We start from the raw sequence: 12,760 nt of genomic DNA, 5'->3' as shown, positions 1-12,760 counted from the left end.
ATAGTTAACCCACAGACCAGCTCCAAAGACCTACAACATCATCTTGCTGCAGATGGTGTCACTGTGCATCGTTCAACTATTCAGCGCACTTTGCACAAGGAGAGGCTGTATGGGAGAGTAATGCAGAAGAAGCCTTTTCTGCGCACACGCCACAAACAGAGTCGCTTGAGTTATGCTAAAGCACATTTGGACAAGCCAGCTTTATTTTGGAATAAGGTGCTGTGGACTGATGAAACTAAAATTGAGTTATTTGGACATAACAAGGGGCGGTATGCATGGCAGAAAAAGAACACAGCATTCCAAGACAAACACTTGCTACCCACAGTAAAATTTGGTGGCAGTTCCATCATGCTGTGGGGCTGTGTGGCCAGTGCAGGTACTGGGAATATTGTTAAAGTTGAGGGTCGCATGGATTCCAGTCAATATCAGCAGATTCTTAAGAACAATGTTCAAGGAAGTTGAAGTTGCGCCGGGGCTGGATACTTCAACAAGACAACGACCCTAAACACTGCTCAAAATCTACTAAGGCATTCATGCAGAGGAACAAGTACAACATTCTGGAATGGCCATCTCAGTCTCCAGACCTGAATATTATTGAAAATCTGTAGTGTGATTTAAAGCGGGCTGTCCATGCTCAGAAACCATCAAACCTGACTGAACTGGAGATGTGTTGTAAAGAAGAATGGTCCAAAATACCTTTAACCAGAATCCAGACTCTCATTGGAAGCTATAGGAAGCGTTTAGAGGCTGTTATTTCTGCAAAAGGAGGATCTACTAAATATTTATATAATTTTTTTGTTGGGGTGCCCAAAATTATGCACCTGCCTAATTTTGTTTAAATAATTATTGCACACTTTCTGCATATCCTATAAACTTCATTTCACTTCTCAAATATCACTGTGTTCGTCTGCTATATGATATATTTAACTGAAATTGCTGATCCGAACAACCAATGATTTTTAAAGGAAAATCATGAAAAATATCAGGGTGCCCAAACTTTTACATACCACTGTAGAAGCACTTTGTAGTTCTACAATTACTGACTGTAGTCCATCTGTTTCTCTACATACTTTTTTAGCCTGCTTTCACCCTGTTCTACAATGGTCAGGACCCCCACAGGACCACCACAGAGCAGGTATTATTTAGGTGGTGGATGATTCTCAGCACTGCAGTGACACTGACGTGGTGTTGGTGTGTTAGTGTGTGTTGTGCTGGTATGAGTGATAAGACACAGCAGCACTGATGGGGTTTTTAAACACCTCACTGTCACTGCTGGACTGAGACCTGTGACCACTGATGAAGGTCTAGAAGATGACCGACTCAAACAGCAGCAATAGATGAGCGATTGTCTCTGACTTTACATCTACAAGGTGGACCAACTAGGTAGGAGTGTCTAATAGAGTGGACAGTGAGTGGACATGGTATTTAAAAACTCCATCAGTGCTGCTGTGTCTGATCCACTCATACCAGCACAACATACACTAACACACCACCACCATGTCATTGTCACTGCAGTGCTGAGAATCATCCACCACCTAAATAATGCCTGCTCTGTGGTGGTCCTGACCATTAAAGAACAGGGTGAAAGCAGGTTAAAAAGGTATGTAGAGAAATAAATGGACTACAGTCAGTAATTGTAGAACTACAAAGTGCTTCTACATGGTAAGTGGAGCTGATAAAATGGACAGTGTGTGTAGAAACCAAGAGATAGTTTTAATGTTATGGCTGATCGATGTATCTATGAACAAAAACAAAAAAATTATTAAATACTTTTTTCTTGTGTATATCAGGATTGACATGAATTATTAACAGTCTGCAACTCAGATGCACCAAGTCCATTACAGCTGGGCAAAGATATGTTGATTTTAGGCCTAAACTAAAGAAATCTTTTCTTACTACACCAGAGCTGGATAGGCTGGGACCAGCAGTGACAAACCCGTCTGTGCAAACAGACATCTGCCCACACAGCCTGACACCTTATATATACACAGATTCATCAATACACACACACACACATACACATGCAGGCCTACGAATAGAACAGACTCCAGAACAGCTGTGTGGACTCTCACTCATCAACAGGAACATTCACAGCATTGATTAACATCATGAGCCAAGATCACTCCCTCTCTCAATCACACACACACACAGCTTACTAATTGCGAATAAATTCTCATATGTAGTGATGAGAATCCTCCAGTCAGTGTTTGCTTTACTTCACTTTCGTGCATTAAAGGAAGTATTATTAGATACTAATTTTACTAATACTAATTATTAGAAGTTCCTTAATCTGTCAATTAAACATCAGTAGGCTCATGAATCAACCGCTGGAAATACTAGATTTTGCTGCTATATTTTGCATTCTTATTAAAAATCAAGTTTGCTTCATACATGCCAAAAAAGTCCTCAGTGGACATCTGCAGTGGGGCTCTTAATGTTTCCATCTGGGTCTGTGCTTGTGTGTGTGGAGTATGGTAATAGTCGGCAACAACGGTACTCATCCATCTGACTTTCATTTAATGACTTCATCACAAATGGTAATATTTCAATAGCATATGCATATAAAGGCACATGTGGTGTCACTCATGTAGATAAATTGTTCAGTAGTTTGGCTTGACATACAGGCAGCCAGACAAAAAGGTAAAGACAGAAAGAAAACAAAAAACTAAAAGGACAGAGGTGATATATCCCTCTTTAATTGTTTTTAAATGTTGTCTTTCATTCCTTCTGTGTGCAAGTCTGCGACTCTCCCTGGCCAGAACAGGGGTGGTGCAAGCGGCAAAAAACTACAATCAGGACCTGCAAATGACTAGATCAGGAAAAAAAGCTAATTGGATTTGCTGGGCAAATGTTTTCCACACACCCACTTAAAATCTTGTAAAAACGCTTTCCCAGAGAGGTGGATGCAGTTACTGCTGATGGCAGGGGGTATTTGTGGTCGGCGACAGGAATCAACCCTATATCAAAAGCCATGGGTTTGGAATGAGATGTCCATGCCCCTTCCAAAAAAACCTCATGGTCAGGTGTCTACATACTTTTAGCCATATGGTTTAATGAAAGCTACATATTCAGATTTTGGACTAAATATAGCTACGTATTTTTTTCTCCTTCTACGTAATTCCATTACTGCCAAGCCCTGTCCATACACTAGCATTGAAATATGTTTCATAGTTAAGATCTTTTCCTACTGATCTTCTCTTGAGCAGTTCATTTATTCTACACATCAAAAGTGATGGGGGAGAAAAGAAAAAAAGAAGAGAATAAAATAGAAAAGAAAAAAAATCCATTTGTTAATGTCTTTGTCTCTTTCTCGTTCTCCTTCACTCACCCACTCAGTCGATTGCATGCCCACTGTAATAAAGTTTGATGTCAAAAAGAGACAACCTTATCACAGCCTTCACTCTTCCTCCCCCAAATCCCCCCCCCCTATTTTTGGATTTGGCAGAAGCTGTAATTTCAGGCTGAGATGGGTGGCGTGTACGGTGTGAAAGCAGTAGAAATGTGTGTCTTTATGTGTGTCTGTGTGTAGCAAGCAAGTGAAAGAGTTAGTTGAGGCAAAAAAATGCCCACAGAAAGCTGGCAGATGTCAAACACAAAAGAAACTTCTCACCTTTACTACCCTGCAAAACCCAGGGCAATGCTTTACGAGTACCACCAGCCTTCGACCAAAATACAACGTACACTAGTCTCACGGTCCTGACTGAAACATTAAGTCTTAAATTGATCGTGATCATGACTTTTTTGGATTGTTAACATTTATGGGACAGTGGTAGCTTAGTGGGTAGAGCGTTGGGCTATCAACTGAAAGGTTGCCATGCAGCAACTGTTGGGGCCTTGAGCAAGGCCCTTAACCCTCTTTGCTCCAGGGGCGCCGTACCGCGTGCTCTGACCCCAGCTTCTAAACAAGCTGGGATATGTGAAGAAAGAATTTTGTTGTACTGCACACCTGTATGTGTATATATGACAAAAAACATTCTATTATATCTATTCTATTATGAATAATAACCTGATCTGGCTTTTTAAAATTCATTTATTGTCTGTTTTTTTTCCACTACTTTATCCTGGTCAGGGTCGTGGTGGGTCTGAATTATTGGGTGAAAGGCAGAAAACACCCCGGACAGGTCGTCAGTTCATCATGCTAAAACTGTTGCTTCAAACAAAAGGACTATTAGGTGGCAATGTAAATATATAGTAATATTCATATGTAAAAATCTAAGTGTGTTACCCACACCAGGTTCCCTTTTATAGGATTTCTACCATTTTATATTAATTTGTACTATTAATATTATATTATTTATACTTGCAGATTTTGGTTGGAAACGGTGAGGGTGGGAGGAGTAGTAATTGCTCATATCTGAGAGACTAATAGAGATTATAGTCCAGTTTTAGCGCCATCTAATTTCCACTTTTTTGGACCGCTTAAAGAAGCTTTAAGGGGAAGAAGATTTGTATGTGATGATGATGTGAAAGCAGCGGTGCATGAGTGGCTACGCGCTCAACCAAAAACCAACATTTTTTTGCTGATGGCATTAAAAAGTTGGTGTGACGCTGGAAAAATGCATCAAAAGGTGACTGTAGAAATGTGATGTAAATTAACTTAATAAATAGAGTTAAAAAGTGTGGAAACTTTTGGGAAAAACCCTCGTATTTTATTATATTATTAATAATATTGCACTCAGGTGTCAAAGCCATAAATCACATTAGTCCACTACATATTTACTGGCCAGTCAGATGTCTACACATACATGATTGGCTATGTGTGTGGGTAGGGGAAATGGGGAGGTGGCCAGACAGTATAGACATTGTGAGGTGTACTTGTCAGTGCGCTCTCAGTGCTAGTCCTAAGCCTGAGTAAAAATGAGGAGGACTGCGTAAGGAAGGGCATCTGGCTGTGCCAAATCAGGTATGATCTGCTTTGGCAACCTTTAACACAGGAGCAGCAATTTCAGGAAAAAATAGACAGCAGTTGCACCATTATAGACTATGACCAGACTGGTACATTCTACCTATAATGAAATCCGCATATGAGGAGTCTGATAGAATTTATGTTTAAAACAGTTTACATGATTATTAGATTTGTTTTCTTGCTACTTTTTGGCACAGAAATACTAACACACTTAAAAAGGATTTTGCATGACCAGCAAGTAGCCAGCAGCCTTTTTCTTTCTCATTTATTCAAATTTGCAGACAGTTCCTCTCTGTAGGACTAGTATTTTATTACAAGATGAGGTTACCTGATGTTTGTAAATCTACATAATATAATGATAACAGAGCTTTTTTTCCATTTTGAAAGATGAGTTAAAAATAAATTCAGGTAATACATAATCCGTATGACCTGACATATTGAAAATTTCTCACATTTTATGGAAAAGTGTTTTGTGCTTCTTTCTAAAGTACATTTCTGGTTAAGTTTAAAAACTGTAAAAATCCAATATTGAGTTTACAAGTTATCAATCACTGCAATGACTGTATATCAGAAAAGCACAAACTTAAAACAAGCTCACAGACAACTTTACAACCTCCTTGTTTCTACACTCACTGTCCATTTTATCAGCTCCACTTACCTTTTAGAAGCACTTTGTAGTTCTACAATTACTGACTGTAGTCCATCTGTTTCTTTACTTGCTTTGTTAGCCCGCTTTCATTCTGTTCTTCAATGGTCAGGACTCTCCCAGGACCACAACAGAGTAGGGTTAGGGTTTTAAACACATCACTGTCACTACTGGACTGAGATTAGTCCACCAACCCAAAATATCCAGCCAACAGCGCCCTGTGGGCAGCGTCCTGTGACCACTGATAAAGGTCTAGAAGATGACCGACTCAAACAGCAGCAATAGAAGAGCGATCGTTTCTGACTTTACATCTACAAGGTGGACCAACTAGGTAGGAGTGTCTAATAGAGTGAACAATGAGTGGACACGGTATTTAAAAACTCCATCAGCATTGCTGTGCCTGATCCACTTATACCAGCACAACACACACTAACACACCACCACCATGTCATTGTCACTGCAGGGGGTCCTGACCATAGAAGAACAGGATGAAAGCAGGCTAAAACAGTATGTAGAGAAAAAGATGGACTACAGTCAGTAATTGCAGAACTTCAAAAGGGCTTCTATATGGTAAGAGGAGCGGATAAAAGGGACAGTGAGTGTAGAAACAAGGAGGTGGTTTTAATGTTATGGCTGATCAGTGTATGTTGTCTATTTACTGTGGTTATGTTAAAATAACTCACCTCAGCAGATGTGTAACCCATTGGGCAACCTGGGATTTACCAGCCCATGTTGTTTGAGAAACAAAGCTTACCTGACAGACTGCTGTTTAATAACCACATGGTTATACAGAGTAAAAGGCAGTAAAATACCATACAATTACTATGCCGTATTAAACTTGATTATGCTGCATATAAAGTTACTGTGTATTGCATTATATTTTAAATAATATTTAGTACCATTATGGTGCACATTCGGTGCACAAAATGAATACATAGCTTACACACAGGCACATTTCGTTTATAGTTCTTCCCTGCCACTATCAAAATATATATATAAAAAAGCTTTATTATGGGTTCAGGGATGACTCTGTTACTGGCTGCATCTAATCTCTGTGAGTGTGGGAGACTGCACCTGTCTGCTAAATCACTTTAACATAATCTAGCTAAAATTACAATTTCCCCATGGACTTACCCTTTATATAATCAGTTGCTTATACTAAATCAAATGCTAAATAGTAATTACCGAGGGTGCTGGACCCACAGAAATATGAAACCTGCTATTGCTTGCTAGTTATATGTAATGATAGCTTGTTATTGCTATAATTTGTTCATTATTGTTTTTTTTTTACAGATGGTGCAGTGTTCTCTACCACAGACTAGGCTGAAATACATTATATGACCAAGAGTAATTGGACACTTGACCATAAGCTTAAAGGACATCCTATTTTAAAAACAAATGGGATTGAAATAAATTGACATCTATTTGATCTTTTTAGCTATAGCAACAGCTACACTTCTGAGAATGCCTCTCACAAGACTTTGAGGTATGTCTGTGAGGATTTGTATGTCTGGGCACTGATGTTGGTCAAGAAAGCCTCAACTGATGTTCCAGTTAATTTCAGAGCAGTTCAGTGAGGCTGGCTCTGTACAAGCCACTGGAGTTTCTTTTAACTACGCTTTACTTCATGTCTTTATAGAACTTGCTTTGTGCACAGGGGCACAGTCATGCTGAAACAGAAAACGGCAATCCCTAAAATGTTGCTGAAAAGTTGGAAGCACATGATTTTATTTATACTTTGTTTTATAAAACAAAAACTGCAACATTTAGTATCTATAATTCCCAAACAATTACAGTCTCATTAATAGAAATTGTGATGGAACATGCCATTTTAAATTTTATATCACACACAGGTGTCAAAGCGGTAAATTATACTAGCCCACTATCTATTGGCCGATCAGGTGTCTACATAGACATAATTGGCTATGTGTGTGTGTGTGTTTATTTATTTATTAGAAGATTAACGTCGCTCAGGTGGCACAGCGGTAAAAGACCCTAGCACACCAGAGCTGGGCTTTCGAATACATCGTATCAAATCTCAGCTCTGCCACCTGGCTGGGCCGGGCAGTTATATGAACAACGTTTGGCTGTTGTTCATCCAGGGAAGGGAGCCAGATAGGGACCTTATAACTGATGCAATTACGACCTCTGCTGACTGATTGATGGCATCTGCACAGAGAGAGGAATAATGTTGATCAGGGTGTGGCTCTACGTGCACAAGGCTGGTCGGCATATGAACTCGCCTTGTGCAGGTGGAAAGATGCAGTCGGCTACTGTTCACGTGTCGTGTGTCAGTTCACTGTCCTCTATCAGGGCGGGTGTCAGCACCAGTGGAGAGGAAGCATGACGCAACTGGGTAAAAATTGGACACGCTAAAATCAGGAGAAAAAGGGAAAGAAAGAAATTCAACGTCATGGTTGGTTTGGTAACCACTTTGGTTACATTCATGACAGAACAGGTAGTTACTGGTAACACAAGATTCATCAGTTCAAGTTTTTACAATCAAACAATTTAGTATCTCCAATTCACCTCACTTGCGTGTCTTTGGACTGTGGGAGGAAACCAAAGCTCACGGAGGAAACCCACGCAGACATGGGGAGAACATGCAAACTCCACACAGAAAGGACCTGGACCTACTTGCTCTAAGGCGACAGTGCCACCCACCGAGCCACCGTGCCACCCTGTGTGTGTGTAGGGAGGATGGGGACGTGGCCAAACAGTCTAGACAGTGAAAGGTGTATTTGTTAGTGCACTCTCAATTCTGGTCCTAAGCCAGGATAAAAATAAGGAGGGCTGTTATGCTCCCTAACACAGGAGCAGCAAAAGTGAGAAAAAATATGGTCCTGCTGTTTCTCACACACGCTCAATTTATATAGCAGTTTACTGAGTTGCACCATTTTAGGCATGACCGGACTGGTACATTCTACCTATAATGAATTTAGCATATGAGGTATCTGATAGAATTTATGTTTAGAACATTTTACTTAATTATTAGATTTGTCGTCTTGCTACTTATTGGTGCAGCTGTGCTTATACATCTGCAGCCTTTTCTTTCTCATTTATTCAAATTTGCAGACACTTCCTCTCTTTAGGACTAGTATTTTATGGAAAGATGGAGTAACCTGATTTTTTTAATTCAAGTAATAATGTCATATAAATATCTTTTATAGACTCCAAAAAATGAACTTATTAGTTTCTAATGAACTGGAGTTTCAGTTGTTTTGTAATAATGTATATCAACAGCAGTTTCTACTTGTTTGTGTAACCCTAGAATTTCCATCTGGTTTAATAAACCATTATGGTAAACGTAATTTCATTAATATTCTGTGCTACGACAACAACATTCTGTGCCACGAATATGTTTTTTTGGGTTCCACCAGATTCACCAAAACCCTGAACAGGATGAAGACATTAGTTTTTAAATTCCACAAAACTGAATCAGTTTATCTGGACACAAATTTTGGTGTGGAGATACGTATCGTCACACACGCGCAGCTCTTAACGGGACCCTTTTCCACCCATGCACTCTGCACAGGTGCCTCTATCCACCAATCAGGGTCCTTACACAGTGTTTGAAGATCCCGCCCACATATTACGGTCATCCCTCCCTGCAGCCACTGCCAGTTATGCCCACCAATTGGCGTCCAGCCGACCGGTGGCAACGCAGAGTTTCGAACTAAGGAGTTTAGAATCTCGGCGCTGGTGTGCTAGCAGAATATCCTGCTGCGCCACCTGGGCACCCATTATGTGTTATTTTAAATATACACAGATGAGCCAAACAATTAGAACCAGCCCTCAAAAGACCTGAGTAATTTTGATACACACAAAATGATGAAGTCTCTCTAGAACATCAAGGGGAGCTCACAGGCAGCTGAGGTAAGTACCCACCAACAAGGAGGTTTGCTGGATGACAGAGGACAGGAAGACTATGGTGTCTGGTACAGACCATATTATGAAATGATTTTTGAACTGGTTATGAAGTGAATGTCACAATACACATTGAATCAAACCCTTCTGTGTGTGGGGCTGCATAATTGCAGGCCAGTGAAAGTGCCCATGGTAATTCATTCATTGTCCACTAATTACAGAACTACAGAAACTCTACAATGAGCAAGCAGGCATTGGAAATGGGCACTGGAGCAATGGAAGAAGGTGCAATGATCAGATAAATTCGATTTCCTTCAAGTTCATGTAGACTGCCTATGTGCATCATATTTATATTCAATATAATTGAAATGTGTTTAAGGTTTTACGATCTATTTAACACAATATTAAATCGTGATTAAATTCTGATTTACAGCTGTCCTGTTATAAGGAATTAACACAACCAGCCATTCAATTCAAAACAAGGATTTTTGGCCATCATAAGGATAAGAAAATAAAATAATTGCTGATGTAGATTTTTAATCAATGATTATTTGCTTGGTTGCATACTTATTTAATTAATGTTTGTTTTCGTCCACACATGACTAAGAAGTGTATTAATGAGTAGAAAAGTGTAGTAATGAGTTCACTAGTTAAGGAAACCCACTGACTGGTTGGTTTTGGATTTATGTGTTCTTGATATAAATAAACCACAAAGTAAACGTAATTCATGTAAAATTGTATTATTAGTGAGAGGAAAACTGCATAACTATATAGCTATGTCTTTCACAGGGGACCAGAAGAGAACAGGAAGATGTGTGGGACTTAAAAAGACACATTGCACACTGCTAATGAGCTCCCACTGGAAGGCCTCAAACACATGCATACTTTATAATTATGTTGCCAATACATTAACACAGGTACAGTGGTGGTGAATGTGTGCTGTGGTGTGTAAATGGATATGATAAATGGGTGGATAATAAATCTGCTGCTAGAAACAACTTGGAATAGGAGGACTGGGAATAAGGAAAAAGAAAAGAGGGGCGCTAAAGAAAAAAAGTGTTAGGACTGGGAATAAAAGTTATGTGTTGAGACTGAGCACAGACAGGGAAACACAGTATGAACACAACCAAAGGACCAGATGATGCTCCTGTATACCAACAGCCCTGAATAATACTAACTCAACATTGTAGTATGTGTGATTGTGTGTATGCTGTTGTTTATGCTCCTGCCAGGCCCCTCAAGTCTAAACTGTAAGGAGCAGGTGCGGAATAACACCATCATGAGCGATTGAGTCTCTGTGTGTGTGTGTGTGTGTGTGTGTGTGTGTATGCTAGCAAAAGATAGTGTCATATGGTGATGCTTAAAGCAATACAAAACCATTGCCTTCTGGAAGACAGGAGAGGGAGGGTGACAGCCCCATGGGAAAATTGTGTGGGGGTGAGCACAGGCATGGGAAGTATGTAAAAAAATTTGCAGCAACAATCATATTGGAAATAAAAAAACTGCCGCAATATAACAATAAACAGACAATTACACACCACAGAAGCAATGCAGGAAAAATGGCAAAGCAACCAGTAATGATACATTTTTACTAAAAGATGATGATGGTGAGACAGAATGACCAAAGGTGACCAGTTGAGCACACTTCAACTTTATGCACATGAAAAGTCAAGCAATGTGTTGACTGCCCTAGTGAAAAAAAGTGTACTTAAATGTACTTAAAATATACTAAGATTCGTCTAAGTATACAATAAATAAACTAGCAAATGTCTGTACTTATTTCAAACATGTTAAAAATATATTAATGTCATACTTTTAATAAATACATTACCATAAAGTATACTTTTGGTTACATTTAAGTTTCATTTAATTTAATATACTTCTCATATACTTGTTTTCAAATACATGTTTAGTATATTTTTGCAAAGTATGTTAAACAACTGTTGTAGTAATTCAGTTAAAGCACACTTTTAATACATTATACAAACATTTACTTAGGTGTATTTTTTCATGAAGTTACTTCCATAGTGAAAAGAAGTATACTTAAGTATACCAATCTTCAGTACACTAATGATCAATAGATTTAAAGAGTGCTAATTATACTGTAATTGTACAAAAATAATACAAAAGATCAACTTTAATTGTATTAAGTGTACTAAACTGTACTAAATTGGAACTATTTTAAGTAGTTAATTTACCTTAAGTATACTACTGCATGTGTATTTAACTCCATGTTTCACATACACTTAAAGTGAAATTAAAGCACACTTCACAACTGCACAATCAGTATTCCAAGTGCACTTGGAGTACATTAAAATATATATCATAAAAAACTTTAAATATATTTATTTTAGAGTAAAAATATACTTCCACTTTTTGTCTTTCTAGACCTGATTCTAGCAATATATTTATCAATAAATTTATTTATGAGCACTGTAATGACATATGTAGTAATACCAACCTTATACAGGTATACTTATAATTAGTGCTGGACAATAATTCGATATCGATATATATCGCGATGTTTCAATAACGGTGATATGATTTTTAAACAAATTCGATCGATATACATTACGTCAGTGTGTGAGGCCGTACGCCACAGGCACGAAGCCAGTGCTCAGCCTTATCGCTCTGATTACACTCCGCTACAACACGGTGGATATTAGCGGCTAAATGAGTTCAACAGCTGTGAGTGAACGAGCATTCACAGTTGAAAAAGAAGCAGTAGAAATAGTTGATAAGAGAGGAAAAACTGGACTCTTTTTTTTCTGTATTCTTTAAGCACAACATCTGCTGCAGTATTACTACACCTATGTTTATGGTGCTCCGGTGGCGCAGTGGTAAAACACACTAACACATAAGAAATGACATGTGAAAGTCAGGGGTTCGAACCCCGCGTCTGCTAAAAGTCTGAATACCACCTCAAAATATAACAAAATAACAACCCCCACTGGTTGCTGGTTACAATTCAGAGATCAGTGCTTGGCTGTGAAGCTTTGCTCTGAACTACAAAGAAGTGTAAGAATGTTCTTGCTCTAAAATAAATATATTTAAAATCTATTTTTAATGTACTCTAAAGTGCACTTGAAATACTGATTAAATGTGCTTCAACTTCATTTTAAGTGTATGTGAAATGGAATTAAATACACATGCAGTACTATACTTAAGTTGAATTAAATATACTTAAAATTTTCTTAATTTAGTACAGTTTAGTACACTTAATACAATTAAAGTTGAGCTTTTGTATTATTTTTGTACAACTAAAGTAAATTAAGTACACAAATAGTTGTTCCATTTTAGCACTTTTTAAGTGTATTGATCATTAGTTTGACAATAATACA

At 38.5% G+C, this 12,760-nt stretch overlaps 1 protein-coding gene across 2 annotated transcripts in view; it reads right to left on the bottom strand.

Moving 5' to 3' along the window:
• mpped1 (metallophosphoesterase domain containing 1) overlaps positions 1-12,760 on the bottom strand; it is a 79,604-nt gene that overhangs the window by 25,742 nt on the left and 41,102 nt on the right. The window lies entirely within an intron of this gene.

The sequence above is a fragment of the Trichomycterus rosablanca genome, chromosome 1 (genome assembly GCF_030014385.1).
Source record: "Trichomycterus rosablanca isolate fTriRos1 chromosome 1, fTriRos1.hap1, whole genome shotgun sequence".
Taxonomy (NCBI): Eukaryota; Metazoa; Chordata; class Actinopteri; order Siluriformes; family Trichomycteridae; genus Trichomycterus; species Trichomycterus rosablanca.
This window is presented reverse-complemented; position numbering and strand designations above follow the sequence as displayed.